Raw genomic sequence first — 18,163 nt, 5'->3', positions numbered from 1 at the left:
GGAATGCTCGAGCGCTTGCTGCAAAGACTGCGGCGTTTCGCGCGAAGCTGCTGCTTGGCTGTGTGGTGGTGTGTATGCGAGAGATTGGGAAAAGCAAAAAGGAAGAGAAGGTGGGCTGCTGCGTGTGGCGCGAAGGCGGCAGCGCGTTGCGTGGAGAGCCGCTCGCGCCGAGTGGCGCTGCGAGCGCTTGTCTGTCTGTATCTGCGCCGGCGCAAAGGAGAGGCGTCTGCTGCGTCGGCCCTCTCAAGGTGGATCGGGTCGACTTCAGCTGTTGCGTGCGCAGCATGTTCTGTACCGCACACGTTTCTACAGTTTTTTTTCTTTTCTGCTCGTCATTCCGTTCCTTCAACTCGCTGACGCCGAACCAGGTATGTATTAAGGCAGCGAAAACAGCGGCTGTGCGACAGTCGACGACATTGAATTAGGTTAATTAAATTCTTGGGTTTTACGCGCCGAAACAAAGATGAGATATTGAAGCACGCCGTAGTGGCGTTCGAGGAATAATTTTGACCACCTGGGGCTCTTTAACGTGTACCTAAATGTAAAGGTGGTACAATAAACTTAGTTGAAAGTTTGCGCTTGGTGTGTCGTCCTCTCACGTCCGTGTCGTTGTTTTTGTTGCGCAATATCATTTGAGTAAGTATACGGGCGTTTCTGTATTTTGTTCCCATCGAAACGCGGACGACGATTTTATGGACTACGACTCTGCAGCAGTAACATGCGGCAAGCTCATACCAAGAAAAATTTTCACCGCCGGATCATTTTCTATTTAACACGTTGCAAGCCTTCGAGCTCTTGCATTTATTCTGTCACATTTCTGTACAAGTCGCTTCAGGCAGCCAATTGGAAATCGGCGATTGATTCTTGCTAGTAACGAGGCTTCTAAACGAGTCTTTTGGCAAAAAAAGAGAGAGAGAGGAATATGTGCACCGTGTGATGACGAACTCAAGGCAAAGGGCCTAACAAAGCCTGTGAGGCGGATAAACGTGACGAGGAAAGCGGCAAGCCTTCGATATAGTATTACAATACCGTATCTGCCACCAAGCTGCTTGCCTTTTGAACCTCGGCTAGAATGCCCATCACTCTTTCCCAAAACCTATTGTGCTTTAACAGAAAGACGTGGCAGAACTGAGTCAAGTGACAATCACCCATCTAATCCCCCCTCCCCCCCGAAAAAAAAAAGGAAATGGCAAAAGAAGTACAACAGCGAGAAAGGAAACACGTTTTGTTAAAGTACGAAAGGGAGATGGGTAGCTCTTTCTTTTTTATCAGGTCTGTGAAGAGAGAGAGAGAGAAAGAGGGAAGAGTAACCTAACAGGCGGCTTAAGCAAGGTTAGAACGATTTGCACCCCTCCCTCCCCCCCCCCCCTTTTTTTTTGGTACCGCACGCCGCCGCAGAACTCGACTACGGAACGCGAAGAAACGAAAAGCATTCATGCGCGAACGCTGAATTTCAAGGGACGTTCTTCACTGTGTGAGAACACGTATTCTGCGCGTGCGTGTGGGTTGGTGGGGGGAAGGTGGGGTTCTCTCGGTGTGAGAGGTGGAGGGAGCAGAAGGGGGGACGCGAGGAAAGGTCGCACAGCTGCTCGAGGGCGCGGCACGAGGCAGAAAAAGAAAAAAAAAAAGAAAAACGTTAACAGTACACCGTGAAGCAGGCAAAGTTCTTCGTGTAGTATGCATAAGATATAGGACAGTATGGAATCGTGCATCCGGCAATTCTGAAAGTAACTAGAGCAAGAAAATTATTAAACTAAAGAAGAAGAGAGAGAGAGGCTGCACCTATGTGCAATGTTACATTACAAATACACAGCCTCGTAGAAAGAGCCAACTCTACTGCAAAGAGGTCACGTGTGTTCGAGCGGGAGGACATGTGTGGCGCGGGGAGGGGGCGAGGCGTTGAAAAGCCACGTTGGGATGTATTTGTCGCTCGGAGGTAGTACACAACACAGGCCAGTGCAAACCCTTAAGCCGCAGCTTAGAGAAGAGGTTCTTCTACGTGTGAACGTGTTGAAGAGGGCAGCACTCCCCCCCCCCCCCTCCCCGAAAGAAAAAAAAAACCAGACGGGCGAGAGAGAGACGGGGTTTGTAGGAAGGGGGATGAGCTTGCGGAGGAGGCGCTGTGTGCCGGCCATGTTCTAAAGCGAGGTTTCCTTCAAGTCGTTCTTCCTACGCACCCGTGCCGAGAGAGGCTCCTTCAAGACGTGCCGCGCACCACACATCTGTAGCGAGCACGAAGCGATGGATGAAAAAGAAAAAGGGGGAGGGGGATGAGAGAGGGAAACGGACCGGCGTTGAGACTCCGTCAGGGGCGTGCTTTTTCGGAAACCGACAAAAAAAAAAAACAGAAGAAGGTTCAGTGCAAAAAAAAAAAAGTTGAAAGTAAGGACAGAGGCAATGCGTATGTGCGTACGTGAAAGAGATGAGATTAGAACGGCGGCAGCAACAGCAGACACCAGGAGTCGCGGCGGCTATTTTTAGCAGCTTGGCACGAAACGTCCCCCCCCCTCCCCTTCCCCCACTTCTCCTCCTTTCTCGCTTCTCAGACCAAGGTGTTGGAACGGAACGCCGTTTTCGAACCCCGCGTCGTCGACGTCGTATTTAACCTCCGCTTTCTCGAACCCTCAACTAACCGCCCCCTCCCCCCCACCTAGTTTGGATGCCCCTTCCCCTCACTGCCACCTCCTGCACGTACACACAAACCAGCAGCGCACCTCCGAGCCATTTGCTTCCTTCCGTGCAGCTTCTGGATCGGCAAGAAGAAAACGCAGGACCGCAGAAACGTGCTCAAAACGTAAAGAAAATACTTTTTTAAAAAAAGTAGGTGTGCCCCCAGGAGGGCTTCCTGACGGAAGCGGCCCGGGTTTTTCTTTTGCTGCCAAGTGTGAGTGACGACACACCAAGTGGAAGAGGAGTCCCGCAATCGAAGCGACCTCTGCCAGGTCTGAAAGTCCCGACGCGAATGAGCCTAATGTACTTATGCCGCTCGAAGGAGCTCAAAAGAAAAAAAAAAGAGATGTGTAAGCAGACGAAGCCGAGGACGTGCCCCGAAAAAGCACTTGCTACCCTCTTATTCCAACTGAGCTGCTCTCCATAGAATGTTATCCGTCCAAGTGACTCGTTCACTTTGACGACGATGACGATGCATTCCTCATTTTACTTTCATGTTTTCTTCTGCGGAAGGTAAGTAGTGCGTGCGCGCGTGCTCGCTTCTTTCATGCTTCGCCTCAGCAATTCCGTGCACTGCGGTGAAGGCGGCTACACGGCTAGTGTCAGCCAATCGGTACACGAATGCTGGCGGCTGACTGTGTCCCAGAGAATGGGAAACAAGGGGAGTCGTCCATTCGGTGTGCTGCCAATCTTGCCGTCCAGCTTGTTCGTTGCGTAGACGTCGCGCAGATGGCGATAACGCAGAAGCGGGCAGTGCGGAGGAGCCTTCATCCGGTTCCTCCTCCTCCCCACATCTGGCTCCTTTCCAGAGATGCCGTTGCGGAAACTGTCAAATTCGGCCACGTTATCCGATTCCGCCATCTTGGCACATACTAAACTCGCCCAAGCTGCCCCCAGCTGCATCACCATATTGACATTTCCAGCCAATCACGACGAGAGGCCGTGGCAGATTCGTGTTCAAATCTGAGCCGACAAGACGGCATCTTATTAGGTGTCATATTCCGGACGCTGTCAAATCCAGTCACATTGCGAAATTTCTCAGCGGTGGTGTTTCGGGCCAATCAGAGAAACCGTAACAGCCTTGCGAGCCAATCAAACGCGACAATGAGGCGGAATTCGACGATGTGCAGAATATAGTTAACGTCCCAGGAACTTCTGTACAAGAATTAAAGCAGACACTGCCCCAAAGCGCTACTACAAAACTTCACGACAACCAAGAGGACCACATTGCAACTCACGTTGACAAGATGGCGATTTTGACAATATGGCGGAATGTCGTGAGTGTCCGGAGGGTCCTATTCTGGACATCGTCAAGACCTACTATTATTGTCAACACTGGTTGGCTCACACGACTTCAGTGGCCTCTCTGATTGGCTAGAAGGGCTACAGTAGCCTCTCTGATTGTCTCAAAGGACTGCAATCGTCTCTATGACTGGCTCAAAGGAATGCAGTGGCCTGTCTGATTGGCTCAAAGTAATGCAGTGGCCTGTCTGATTGGCTCAAATGACTGCAGTAGCCACTCTGGCTCAAAGGACTGAAATGACCTCTCTGATTGTCTCAAAGGACTGCAATGGCCTTTCTGATTGTCTCAAAAGACTGCAGTGAAATCTCTGAATGGCTCAAAGGACTGCAGTGGCCTCTCTGATTGGCTCAAAGGACTGTACCGGTCTGTATGATTGTCTCAATGGACTGTAATGGCTTCTCTGATTGTCTCAAAAGACTGCAGTGGCCTCCCTGATTGGCTCAAAATGCCGCCATATACTGATGAAGGTCGACCAATTAGCCCAGTATTTTTTTTTTTTCATTCTGATGCCATTCACATAATTTGACAACATGGCGGAATTTGACGACGCCTGCAGAATAGCACCCCAAAAATATCAGAGCCCATGGTCATGCAGACGCGAACCGTTCCTTTCGCTTCACTGCAGGGAGGATTCTGCGCGCCTTTTGTTCCGGCGCTTGCTACACCCAGTGTAGCCAGCCATAAATCGGTTTGCGGGCAGGAAACTGACATGACTTGGCGCGGCTAAAAGTACAGCGGCGAAGTGGGGCGATCAGGGAGAAGGTGTCGCATGGAATCTCGGGCTCGCGTCGCTTGGCGAGGATTACACATTCTTTTTTTTTTTTTTTTTCGAGTTGGCTAGGGCTGTGACGCCGGCGCGAAAGTGCACTTGGTGCGGATAACGAGGGATTTCACAAGAAATGAGGCGGCCCACTCCGCATTGCACAAGACGGAACTCGAGACAGAGGAGGGATTGCGCACCCTCCGTTAAAGAAACAAAGTAAAGAAAGACGAAATAAGGCGAGAGCCTGGCACGCCTGTCGGAACGCGTAGCGTGATGTGCGCTTTTTATCTGCGAAGGCGTGAAAGATTGCGAGAGATTTTGTCCTCTTCTGACCTTCTCTGCAGCGGTATAGGAGTCCTCGTCAACATGTCTTGCTGTCAAGCGGCTACACCGACTCTAAGAAGCTTTCCTTGGCGCGCAACAGTAATTTAATTATAGGTTCTTCTATGCAAGCAGTTCAAAACCAGATGCAGTGCGACTTCTTTGGGCGGTCTGCGAGGGTTGCTAAGAAAATCGACGTCGTTGTGGTCACGTGGTATATACGCACAAACCGTTGACGCGTGCCCGTGTCAGTCCGCCTGCCTGGTGAAGTTGTCGTTAGCCACACAATGGCACGGTTGCGTTAAAAGGCGCAAGAAATACGACGACAGGAGAGGGAATGGCGGGACAACTGGCGAAACAGTTGAGGCTCTCTACACGCTAATAAAATGGCCCCACGCGTGTCAGCCACCCACACCGACAACCTTTAAACAGTGGACTGGAATTCCTCGAAAAGAGTCGTCCGTAATATGAATTTGTTACTGCCGATATTGCCTTTGTTGAGGGCGCATTATCTGTGGTGTGTTTCTTTTTCTTTTTGCTTGTGACGTCATCGTTATTGTTTTGTTTTTTATTTACGAGGATATATAGCGATGTGACAATGTTTAGATGTTTGGTATACTCTCGAGACGCGCGCGCCATTATTTTTTTTTTTTTACGTTGTTGTGTCGGGCGGTTGAAAAAGGTGCTTTTCGTTGGAAATAGTAACTTTAGTTTGAAGTGTTACCCCTTGTCCTCCCTCTTCTGTCGTCGTCTCTGGGTGCGCGGTTTTAATTAGGGAATCATGCCAAACGTATGCACAACCTCGCCCGAATTCCAGTTTTTTTGTACACACACACAGTGGTATATTGTCGTCCATCAAAGCTGGGTACGCTCACTGCATCGGCCGTTAATTGCCTCTTCCACTCTGCGTTCATCCTCATTGGCGGGACAAGATCGGTCCTCTGCTGTCGCTTCTGTCGGAATGTGCAGCACCCTACTCACTTTACGTCTCCCCTATCACCTCGTGGTCTGAAGCTCTCGACAAGACTATCGATAATGCGGGTCCCACGACATGCACCGCGAGCCGCGCACCATGTGATATGTCACCCGACCTCCGCAGCGCAACCCTCCGATTTTCGAAACGAACGTATACGGAGCAACGCTTGCAAACACACCCCATATGCTCAATTACTGTTTCTAAGGGACGCGCCCTTGCGGAGACCTGGAAGAAGACTATAATAGATCCCGCACAAACACGCGAGCGCTCGCGTTTGTACCATTTAGTGTCCGCCCACGTCTCGACAAGTGCGCCGTCTTTAGAACAATAGGGCCAACCAAAGAGCCTTCCGATACCATTATCATTCATTCATTCATTCCACAATATTGCACCCATTTAGATCACAGAGGACAGCGAGTACGCGACCTGCAAGCGGGCCCACGAAGTGGCCGCAATTTGGCCGCCCATGCTTTTGCAATTAAAAGTTGTGTTCCCAGAGAACCACCAGCAAGGACTTCGAGTGCGAAGGAATACCAAATGACAAGCCGCACACAACGCGCGCTAAGCGAGACTCGGGAGAGAGAGAGAGAGAGAGAGAACTGCAGTCAGGTTATATTTATTTGAATTCATTACTTTCTTTTCGATCCTGCCGCGCACCTCTCCTCCGTATCCCCCACCCCGCACGTTCTCTTCCCCAAATCGATTTTCCTCGCCTCCCCCTGTTATTGGCGGTGACGTCACAGAGGCGTAACCGGGGTCCCAGCCAACGGGGGCCAGATGGAGCGGAACAACTGCGGCGAAGGTAACGACGAACAGCGTCGGTGGCGCGCAGCACGGACCGCTAGCGAGAGGCACGCCACGGACTCGGGCGAGCGAGCGATAACGGGCAGCGACGCGTCAAAACAGAGCCTGGAAACACACGTTTGCTCATTTCGCAACCCTCCCCCTCCTCCCGACTCCCGACTGCACCAGTTTTTTCCTGCTTCGGCCGAAGTAATAACATCGGCTGGCAGGAAAGCCGGGTGGATACCCTTGACGTGGACATGCTAGCGCAGTAGTTTCTCTGTCACTATACGCTTTACCTAACCCTATCGGAGCAGCCATTTTTGCTCCACGCATTATCCTCCTGGGCTCTCGCAAGTACGAGGGTGCCCTGCGAGCGAGAACGTGTGTGTGAAGTGACTTTAGACAGAATGGGAGAGATAAGTGCAGTGCCGTAACTGTCTCACACAGGAGGACACCCCAACAGCACTGCACGGGGAAAGAGGTGTGCGGAGAAAAAGATGGAGAGAGGAAAGCACACCTTAAAGACGAATATGAATTGTTTAGATGGTGTTGAAAGGAAATGAGGGACACGGAGATATAGCGAAAGAGATTAAGTTTCTGTTGGTCCCTTCTTTCCTTTAAGTCTGCGTGAGCTGTGAACGCCATCGAAATGAACCGTTAGTAACTCAGCCAAGTGTCAACGCTTCCACGCGCACGAAATTGAAGGAGCACGCTGACATATTTTTTCGATGTCGTAGAAGCTCTACTTACCGCACAGTGCTCGCTCGTATAAGGATGACCCTTAACTGGTTCGAAGCTTAGTAACAGCGCTTATAAGATACCTTAATATGATACTAAAAACAGCCTCCGAAAGCCACGCCTGCCGTCATCCACATTATCGTGACGTCTTGACACAAGGCGAAGTTTTCAGACGTTGCGTATAGAAATGGGGTTAAAGTGTGATGATGTTGCTCATCATGTGGCCTCCATATCTAACCCCAACACGTTCCGCTGTCAGTTACTCACGCTTAAACCATTTAATACCGTTCACGAATGCCCAGTCTAGTGTATTTGATTGCGTATTTTTGCAATGTTGTATATTATTTTTATAAACAGCATTCCTTTTGCTCTGTTAATGGTAACAAGTGTTCGTGTGCCTTCAGATAGTGCTTTGTATTCCCTGTGCCTTGAATATTGTATAACACGGCAATCTTTTTATAGCAATGTTCCTGTTGGAAATTTGTGCTTTTTATGTCTTTACTGTTTAACATGCCCCCCCCCCCCCTTATTTTATGCCCTACCATAGGGCCTGTAAGGCTCTTTTGAGTAAATAAATAAAATGAAGAGTGCTGCGAGCGTTTCTCCTTGCTGTGCTTACGTGAGGCAGACACATCGGTCGCACGAAAGGAGCAAGCCGGTGCATCATGACGTCAGGACGTGTTCACCTCCTGACTACCAAGACAGGTTTTGCAGAAACAAGCATTCTAGTAGGGTATTTAGTGCGCTGTGACTCCTGCTAGTATGTATTGTAGGGTTTATAAGAGAGCTTGGACTTTAATTTCGCGACGTGTCACGTGACATCACGATCACGTCGATGACACCATGTCCGGCATTTCGGCACCAAATTAGGTACAAATTAAAATCCTGTAAGACGAGCACACATGACACGTAACAAAAATACTGAGGGTTTGGGAGACACAAAGTTGATAAGTGTCAGCATGATACAGGCATTTTATACCCTAAATTACTATTATAAAAAAGTACAATGGGCTCAGATAACAGGAGAGAAAAAAAGCAAGAATAAATGCAATGCAAGAAAGTACGTGTGTAGTTTAAACTGCATTAAGTAAATATATTATCAGTGAATAATGAAATGAAGTTACATGATCCAGTGGTCTGATGATAGTGGGAAACGAGTTTCAAATGGATACGGCGGCGAAAGGGTAGTTTCACTTGCAAGCAGGTATTCAGGAATGGATTTACAAGCACGCTAGAGGGATAAGCACAGGCATATACATCAGTAAAATTAAACCACCTCAGTAAATTAAACCACTCGCCCTCACGGCACACCAAGCCACACTTACCGACACTCCCGCTGACGGTTAGGGCATGTCCGCACGCCTTAGTAAGCGCACTTATTAGCGGCTGTATTTATTTATTTATTTATTTATTTATTTATTTATTTATTTGTTGACCAAAGTACCTACAGCGCCTTCGATAGGCATTACAGTGGGGAAGATTACATAAAAGAAATAAATATAACAGGCAACATAGAATAAAACACCACAACATGTTTATGTCTATAAAATTACATAATGAAGCGACTGTACGAACATCATCAGTTGAAGTTATTTTCGCAATATCACTTGGTAACCGATTCCAGTCTCAAGTTGTATTGGGGAAAAGGGACTTACTAAACACGTTAGTTCTACACAAAGTTTCTTTCATTTTGAGTTTGTGATCAACTCTCATAGACACGCAGTAGGACATATGTAAATAGCTCGTGTTATCGATGCCTGTTCTTGAATAAAAAAATATCGTGGAACAGCTTTATTCTATGAATTAAACGTCGTTTTTGTAGCATGTCCCACCCAATTTTCTTTTTGGCCTCTGTTACATTGAAATTTCGTGCGTAATTTTTTAAATACAAATCGCACAGCCTTACTCTGTACTCTTTCCAGTTCGTCTATGTTTGCTCGTGTCCAGTGGCCTGTCGATCGTGAAAATGTTGCACCACGGAATGAAAGAGACATCTTCACTGCATTGACTGCATTGCGGTGCAGCCCTCTTGCACAACCAGATTGCTTCACCGCAGAAATTGCATTGCGATGCAGCCCTCTTTGCATGACCACATTGAGTCAAGCTGGTTCAACGCGTTGCCTAATCTAAAGGGACGCTAAATGAACACACTAATTCAGTTCAGATGCGTAAGGTATTTCACTAAAAGGCTATGCTAAGTTATTTGGTGCAACCGAGTTTATTGCAAGATGAGAAAATTAAATACGAACTTCTCGTATGTTTCAACAGCAAAAAAAAAAAAAAACTTTTTTCTTTGTCTGGGCGACAGCAATGTCAGACACAACTCTGAATGGTTGCCATTGCAGTTTATTGAGGTCCCAGTGCTCGTACTGTAACCGGAAATGACGCGTGCGCGAGTGAATAACTAAGAAACACGTACAATGTCCCGTGACAGTGACCCCGTCCGACTTTCAATGCACTTCACCGCATAACATGAGTGTAGAGCCGGCGGCGAAGCTGACTTTAGAGATAACCGGTTATTATGGAACGAATATCAAACTCTGGTATCACGCAAACACCTGTGTTTCGATCTGAAGAAACTGAGTTTGGTTGATTAGGCCTACACTGTTCACACAAATGACTTGGATTTATATCTCACTTCGGCCAGCTACCCAGCGCATAATGGCAATTACGATGCGACTGTGCTATATGACGCGTTTTTTTTTTTTAATTATTCCTGCGGTGAGGTTGGGGCAGTTTTTCGGGAGATTTATGGCCACTCCCGTGCAATCGGGAGGATTGGACGGAATTCTGGAGTCTCCCGGGAAAATCAGGAGAGTTGACAGGTATATGTAGGCAAGTCGAGCAATTTAAGTGGTCCTTGCAATATTCAATTATATCAGGGAGTGAATTCAACGGTGTAACAGCGTGGGGGTAAATGAGCTGTTTGTTCATCGCAAGTGCTCAAACTTTGAAGCGTGCGTTTTAGAGCTCTAACGCTGACTCGCCTAGAATGATATAAATGAAATGAAATGATGCGATGCTATACATAAACCACGCCGTGCGGTACTGCGTGGCTTCAAAGTCATTGGAAATATAGGCTTGCGAAGGATGCCACCACGTCCGTGTTCGAGCTTGGTGTTAGGTATGCTGCCTTCTTTCAGTAGAAGCTCTCTTCATATTACGGCGTAAGTATCCAAGTGTGCCTGAAACATAAGAGCCTATGGAATGAATATCAGCGGTCGATGATAGTGACTGAGTAGCGTGGACCCATAGGAACTTAAGACATTCAATTGGTTCAAGCGACACCGGCTTCACGGCATGTTCACGTGAGAACGATGTGGATTTTTCATTTTCAGAGGTTAAGTGGCCCGAGTAATTTTTCGTACGACGTGTGCGATGTCACCTTGGTAGGCTATTGCGTCGTCAGGTGTACGAATGACGTTGTAAACAACGCGACCGTCCAAAAGTCTTGGTTTTCGTGTTTCTACTTTTGTTGGGAACGTCGTTGATGTAGAGCAGAAATAGGAGCGGAGATAAATCGGCACCAGTGGGAAGACCCGGCGTCTTGTCGGTAAAGACAGAGCTTGTGTTATTGGTGTAGTGTGGGGACGTGGCTTTTGAGACATGTTCGAGCCAACTTAATAAATTTGTGCTGATGCCGGCGGAGTGTAGCTTTGTTAGTCGATGACTGCGGAAACGTAATTGAAGGTTTTCGAAAAGTAAAACAAAGGAAGAAAAAAAAAAAGAAACGATCCGGTAGTTGTGATCCTGCACTAGGTTGTGAGTAAACACAGCTATCACTGTAAAATAACTTACACCCTTAAAAGTAGAAAAGTGTGTTAGTCGGTGTATAGCTCACCCTTTTACATCCAAAAAGGGTGTACGGGCATGAGTTAGACAGATTTACACTATTATTCCCTTTTGAGGGCGTAAATTATTTTACAGTGCAGTTAGATTCCACCAGTTTGGGGAAACCGTGTCGTAGTGAGCAAGACAAGGTGCTGAAGTCAAAATGTTTCGTTATATATAATAAAACATGATATGTTCCAGAATTTCGGAAAGAACATTAGTCAAAGAAATCAGACGATAGTTAGAGGCGGTTTCACGGTTACTTGATTTTAAAATAGCTGTTTAGCTTTCTTCAAGTCATCGGGTACAATGCTTAGTTGTAGCCCAAACGTTTACATGTTATACAAAGAATCAACGAGCCACGTGAGCATGTTTTTTAGTAGGTTGTTACGATGTCATCGCAGCCGGCTGAAGACGACAACGTAAGGCTGTTTGTTATCTTTGATACGCATTCCGAGCTAATTTGAATGTCCGGCATCGATTTCAAGCAGAAGGCGAGGGGTAATGGTTCTATCGGGGAGTCGCAGAAATTAAAAAAAAATACTGGTGAACAGTAATCATTGAAAGCAGTAGCACTTTCTTAAAGAGTTAATTGGACCATCCTTATAATCAATTACCTGTAGCTGAGTGGTATTGGGATAACTAGAACCAATATTCCAAAACTTTTTTTAGGGTCAGAATGCAGAATAGACAGCAGCTCGCACGAAAAGAATTTGTCTTTGGCTTTACATAATTCATGGACGTATTGTGTCGAGTACAAGTGTTAACGCTCCCAAGACTCCGCTGCATTACCTTTATTACAGGACCTGAAGAGACAATTTTTTCCTGTCGTGGAGATTTCTACTGTTTTTTCAACCATGCGTTATTGACATCTGTTTTAACAGTTATGGTGGGTATGTATTTAGTTTTAAGGGTTAGCAGCATGTTTTTATAATATTCCCAGTTTGTTTTCACGAAGTGTAAGTGGTGGAAACTTAGGGAGTCGTTGTAAAAGAGTGTCAATTCAGCGGTGATGCAATTTAAAAAAAGAAAAAAAAAAGGTCGTCATATTCACTAACTGAATGCTAACGAGTTACTTGTCACAAAAAGCACTACCTTCTTAGTAAGTGAAAGTAGTAAATTGATAGTACTTTTCACTAGCTGCTGAAGCTAGTACATAGCGCTAACTTAGTACTAAGTACTACCTCGGTAGTGTAGTGTAGTGTAGTAACGAACTATAAATACCAACAATACAATGGGGCCCATTGGATTTATAAGTACCGATTTCATTGTCAAATTAAGTCGATGGTATTGTAAAAGCATAAGATGATAAAGTAATACAAAGTAAAACAAAAAAGATAACCGCATCCTTTGACTATATATTAGACATGAATTATTGGTATACGTAATGCTTACCAGGTACATTGCGGCACAATGACTCCATCAAGCAACAATAAGCACATACAGAACAACAAAGGTACCACACGACATGTGCTCTACGAGTAACGTCAAAAGTATTTATAGCCTATAGTTTGGGGGAGCACATATTACACCGGTGAGTACCAAGGGATTTGGATAAATAGACAAACCTTTGTACCCAAACTTCTATAATCCAATGTCTCATATTTGTGTGCTACGACGTCGCCCATAACTGTTAGTACAACATAATGAACAATACTACAGTTGATCTAAACTCTGCATGAAACTGTGACAATCGCCGCATAATACTTAATTTATTTATTTATTTATTTATTTATTTATTTATTTATTTATTTATTTATTTATTTATACAATACAGCGGACAAGAAGTCCAAGCAGGGTGAGCAAAAAACAAAGATGATATACACAGAAGAACAAGAAGAAACAAGTGTGTAAATAGTGTGTGTAACAAGTGTGTGCAATAGACTACGGCCAGACGAGTTCGCAGTGGCTTACTTAGTAAAAAGTACTAAGAATTCTTTCTTGCTCGTAAAGGCAGCACTTACTACATATTTTGTGCTCACGTTAATCCAAGCGCCAGCTGAAATAATCCAAGCACCAGACTATCAAGTCCTAGTGCCACACAAGTAATCCTTCAGCCACCGTATTTAATTCCAGAGCCAGCACAGATAGGCCGCGCGCCAGTTAATTTATTCGAAGCTCCAACATGTTCAATCCAAGCACCAGCAGCATTGATACAAGTGCTAGTCAATTTAACCCATGCAAGAAAAACTAGATTCCGAATCCAAAATGGCTTAAACGCTAAAACAGTTACCGGAAGACGACAGCACTTATTTTTGTGGTTGCTGCTAACATATACAAAATTAACGACTCGTGAAAGCCGTATTTTGTATGGAAATAAACATAACATAATCGCCGAACTTCCTGGTTATTTTACATGGTAATGAAGGCTGAAATCGAATCTGGTTAGCATTTTGTTGAACGACCGAGCATTCGACAGTTTAAATATTCACAGATATCACAGAATTTCGGCTAATCATGCACACAGACTTGCAGGAATTTGTCGTCTGCAAGCAGACGCCTTTCAGGACTTTCTCACGACTTTCTTGCGGAGATTAAATTGGTTGGCATTTGAATTAAAGCTACTGGCGCTTGCATTAAACATGATGACGCTTAGATTTAATTCGCTGGCGCGCTGCCTATTTGTGCTGGCGCTTGGATTAAAGGGACACTAAAGCGAAACAATAAATCAGTTTAGACTAATGAAGCATTGTTTGAGAAGCCTGCAGGCAGTCATTTCAAAAAAATAATTTGAATATTAGATTAGAAAATGAAGTTCCAAGTATCAGTATTTGAATTTCGCGCCGAAACCCCAGCGCCGGTACGTCAGCGTGACGTCAGGGATTCCAAAGTATGTTTTCGCATTTGGGCCGCGTTGGCTGAATAAAGGTTCCCGAAAGTTGCCATGTTTAATATTTGGTTCCTTTAGAACACAATGCAGTCAATCTGTACCGCTATATATAATTAGGACGCCCTAGAAGATGCCATCAAAATCCAAGACGTCACAGCCCCCATGTGCAGAAACTTAAGTAGGCGTCGCCACCCGTATTTCGTTCTTGCGCTTTTTCTGGCTAACCAAACGTCTTATCGTTACAAGAGTGGTGTTGTTGGTGTTGTAGAACGGAAATTTACTGATGCAGAAGAAATCATTTTTCGCTTAAGTGTCCCTTTAAGTACGTTGGCGCTAAGATTAAATGTTGGGCACTTGGATTAAATAAGCAGGCGCTCAGCATCTTTCTATTGCACTGGGATTATTTTAGCTGGCGCTTGCATTAAAGTGAGCAAAAAATAGCTGTAGAAAGAAGGAAACAAAATACATAATAATCTATAGTAAAAGCACACATTTGCTAGCTGTTCACCGACTTTACTTTTAAGAGTGTGCGTTCGTAAGTGTCCTTGGTGTAGTCGACAATTTGTTGTCTCGTCGGCGATCTTGTTTTTAACAGCAGTGAAACTGATATGCCACGTGGCCTATAAGGCCTGCCAGTACCGTTACAACGGAGATGCCTTCAGGACAAGTATAGTAAGCAGAAAATATACAGTATGCTGTCGCTTCCGGATAGGTAACGTAATAGTTGACGCAGATTAAAATTGGGTGATAGGTCCATAAGCTGTCTCGATACGTTAGAAGGGAGTCCATCTGATATTGAAAGTAATGGCGCGTTAATGCGGTAGTAGCAGAACTCGCGTGCACCTTCAAGATAGACAGGCGATACACATCAACTTTACGTGCGCTAGAGCACCTCTCTCTCTCTCTCTCTATCTATCTATCTATCTATCTATCTATCTATCTATCTATCTATCTATCTATCTATCTATCTATCTATCTATCTATCTATCTATCTATCTATCTATCTCACACACACACACGTACGCAAAGGTTTGCACTGTACAGTGGTTTCTAATAGATGTCGGAAGACATACCTTCACGCGCCGTGGTTGCTCAGTGGCTATAGTGTTGGGCTACTGAGCACGAGGTCGCGGGATCGAATCCCGGCCATGGCGGCCGCATTTCGATGGAGGCGAAATGCAAAAGCACCCGTGTACTTAGATTTAGGTGCACGTTAAAGAACCCCAGGTGGTCGAAATTTCCGTAGCCCTCCACTACGGCGTGCCTCATAATCAGACAGTGGTTTTGGCACGTAAAACCCCATAATCTAATCTAAGACATATCTTCAGGGGTGTGTTCTGTACGCAAACCTCAGTTAGCTCCTGGTTCGCGTCATGACATATATACGTGAGGATGACAAGTTATTATTTATTCTTTTTTTGCCGCAATGATTACGCTGCCGCCTTTCCTGTCCTGTCCATTCTGTCCCGACGGTACAATGTCAAAAATCTTGGTTTGGTGAAAAGGCTTCAAAGTCTTCGATATCGCTATAAAGCCACGTTTCAGTGAGCAGAATGATGAATAGTGTTGACATCTGCGACGAAACTGCACAGAAGGCGGTCTCGTTTCGAAGGATCGATGCCTTCGTATATTTTGGTTAGTACTATACACATGCACATATAAGCTATTGCGTGTCGTTCGAGGAGTTGGAGTGCATTTCGAAGAACTACGTCATATGTATAGCACGCGAATTAAGCCGAGCTATCGAGCGAGCTGTGTGTTCTCGGTACAGGGCCGGAGAAGGTATACCGCACACTCCGTTACGAGATCAATTGTGACGTCATAGAAATGGCTTTTCTTGCAGAAATTACGTTTGTCGAATGCTTGCAAGTTTAAACGCGCACTTCTAAGGTGGTTCATTGAGGTGGTTCCATCATACAGTTACCTTGGTATCATCTTCACTAGCAAGCTTACATGGTCAGAACATATCCAAAATCTGGTTACTGCCACTAATAGATCCCTGGGATTCATAAGATGGTCACTATCATCATCACCACCTGTGATCCTGTTGGGGGGGTGGTGATAAAGCGCAGCAGTTTCGAAAGTGCTACATAGGCGAGGTTGCAGGTTCAAAGTCTTCACGGATGGCGTAATTCCTATTTTTCAGTTTTCGACCGTGAGGGAAGAATGTTTTCTCTGCTCTTAAAACGGTTGGACTCAACGGTAACTGGTTCCACACATGCTTCGGGACTGTACGCAACAATACCCCGACACTAACCCCACGACCCTCTCGTCGAGATGGCACGCTGCCCTGCGTAGCCCCAACCTTGACGACCAACTCTGGGCGACCCAGAAAGCCTGCGAGGCGGCGAAGAGGCAACACCTCGACGTCTCCATGTGGGAGGCCTAGGCCCAGCCACCACCTCTTGCTGGTTTCAATAAAATTTATTCAGTCAGTCAACGGTAACTGGTCGACTTTTCCCTGGAAACAAAATCTGCCGATGCGTCCGCATGTTCGATGCGGTTTCTTTCAAGCCGTAGATCTGAATTCTAGGAGCATAAGGCAACCTTTTGTTCCCACTCTGCCAGGTTTCATGAGTATTATCAAGACCGAGAAAGAGTGTATATGTATATATATATATATATATATATATATATATATATATATATATATATATATATATATATATATATATTCTCTGCGCAGCGGATTATTTGTGCTATTTAAGGACACCGATTTCACACTTGATTTGGCCCGTGTGGCCCCCAGTGTTTCTAAGCGACTGCGTAATGCAAATGACAAATGTGTCAGAGCAAGCTGCGTTTTCTTCAGTTCACTTCAGTCCATCCCTTGGATTATCTTTAGCTTGCTTAACGACCTCTAAAACTGGCGCGGAATTCGGCAGAAAAACGTGAGCACTTGGGATAGGCTCAACGTGACCCCGACCGTACAGCAGCGGTAACAGCAGTTAAGTGCAGACATAAAGTGAAGGACCAATGCATCGCAACGCACGTGGCAACTGAGCGGCGCCACTTGAGTTCACTTAGGAGGCGTGCGACACCGTGAAGAGAACGTAAGAGGCGATCGGAAGATTGGTGGAAGTAGGGAAACGGCAAGAAACGGAGACGTACAAAAGCAGAGTTCGCACTACATAGTATGCACGTACGTCATTCAAAGGTACTCCGCGACTTCCGGTTTACGGCGGCGCCATGTTGGGGAACCTATAGGCCTATGCGCGCGCCTGTTGATAAGGTTCCCCAAGATGGCGGAAGGTAGCGGAAGCAGACGACAGCAGCGGATGTGACGTCACGTGCATACTATGTATAGGGGTCAGAAAATGTTGTGGGAGTTCATAGTGTTTTTTCCCTCTTTTTCTTCCTTTTTTTTTCTTTTTAACTTGAGTAGGATATTAGGCCGTACACTCTCAGAAAAAGGTACACCCTTTGGGGTGTATACCTGCCACACAACAATAATCGTCATCTGCCTTTTTGCGTTTCCCCTTTCTTGAAAACGCCGCGCCCGCTGCTTTCCTGTCCGGAATGCTATGTCATACTGATAACGCGCATGCCGTTCATTACTGGGAAGTACCGGGCTCGCAGCGTTAAAGAAAGTAAATGCGCACAAGACGGACGACGTTTATTGTTGTGTGGCAAGATACGACTCAAGGGGTGTAATTTTGTTTTATAGAGCGTATAATAGCAACAGCTTGGTGGCGCAACCCACCGCCCCGTTCCAAATGGGACGCTCATAACATCCATCCATCCTACCAGAACAAGGCCGCTACGTCGAGATTCGTCGGAATAGCTTAACTCACCCGAGAAGTCAGCATAGCGTCGAGAGTCATGATGCAAGCGGTGCCATCCTCCAAGAGACCGGCGCGCGCGATTCACGATTTAACAGGCCACGCTCGGACCACGCGAACAGCGACGTCGACGAACGTAAACGTTCCCAGATGTCAGTCGATA

The 18,163-nt window shown here is 46.0% G+C and overlaps 1 long non-coding RNA gene across 1 annotated transcript; it reads left to right on the top strand.

The window, feature by feature from the left end:
* On the top strand, nt 1-16,658 carry LOC129385562 (uncharacterized). The gene is made up of 2 exons (XR_008613032.1): nt 1-368; nt 16,365-16,658. It is a non-coding gene; the product is annotated as an uncharacterized lncRNA (long non-coding RNA).
* Nucleotides 16,659-18,163: the final 1,505 nt, after the last annotated feature.

The sequence above is a fragment of the Dermacentor andersoni genome, chromosome 7 (genome assembly GCF_023375885.2).
Source record: "Dermacentor andersoni chromosome 7, qqDerAnde1_hic_scaffold, whole genome shotgun sequence".
NCBI classification, from domain to species: domain Eukaryota; kingdom Metazoa; phylum Arthropoda; class Arachnida; order Ixodida; family Ixodidae; genus Dermacentor; species Dermacentor andersoni.
Note: the sequence above shows the minus strand (reverse complement) of the source record. Positions and strands in the feature narration are given on the sequence as shown.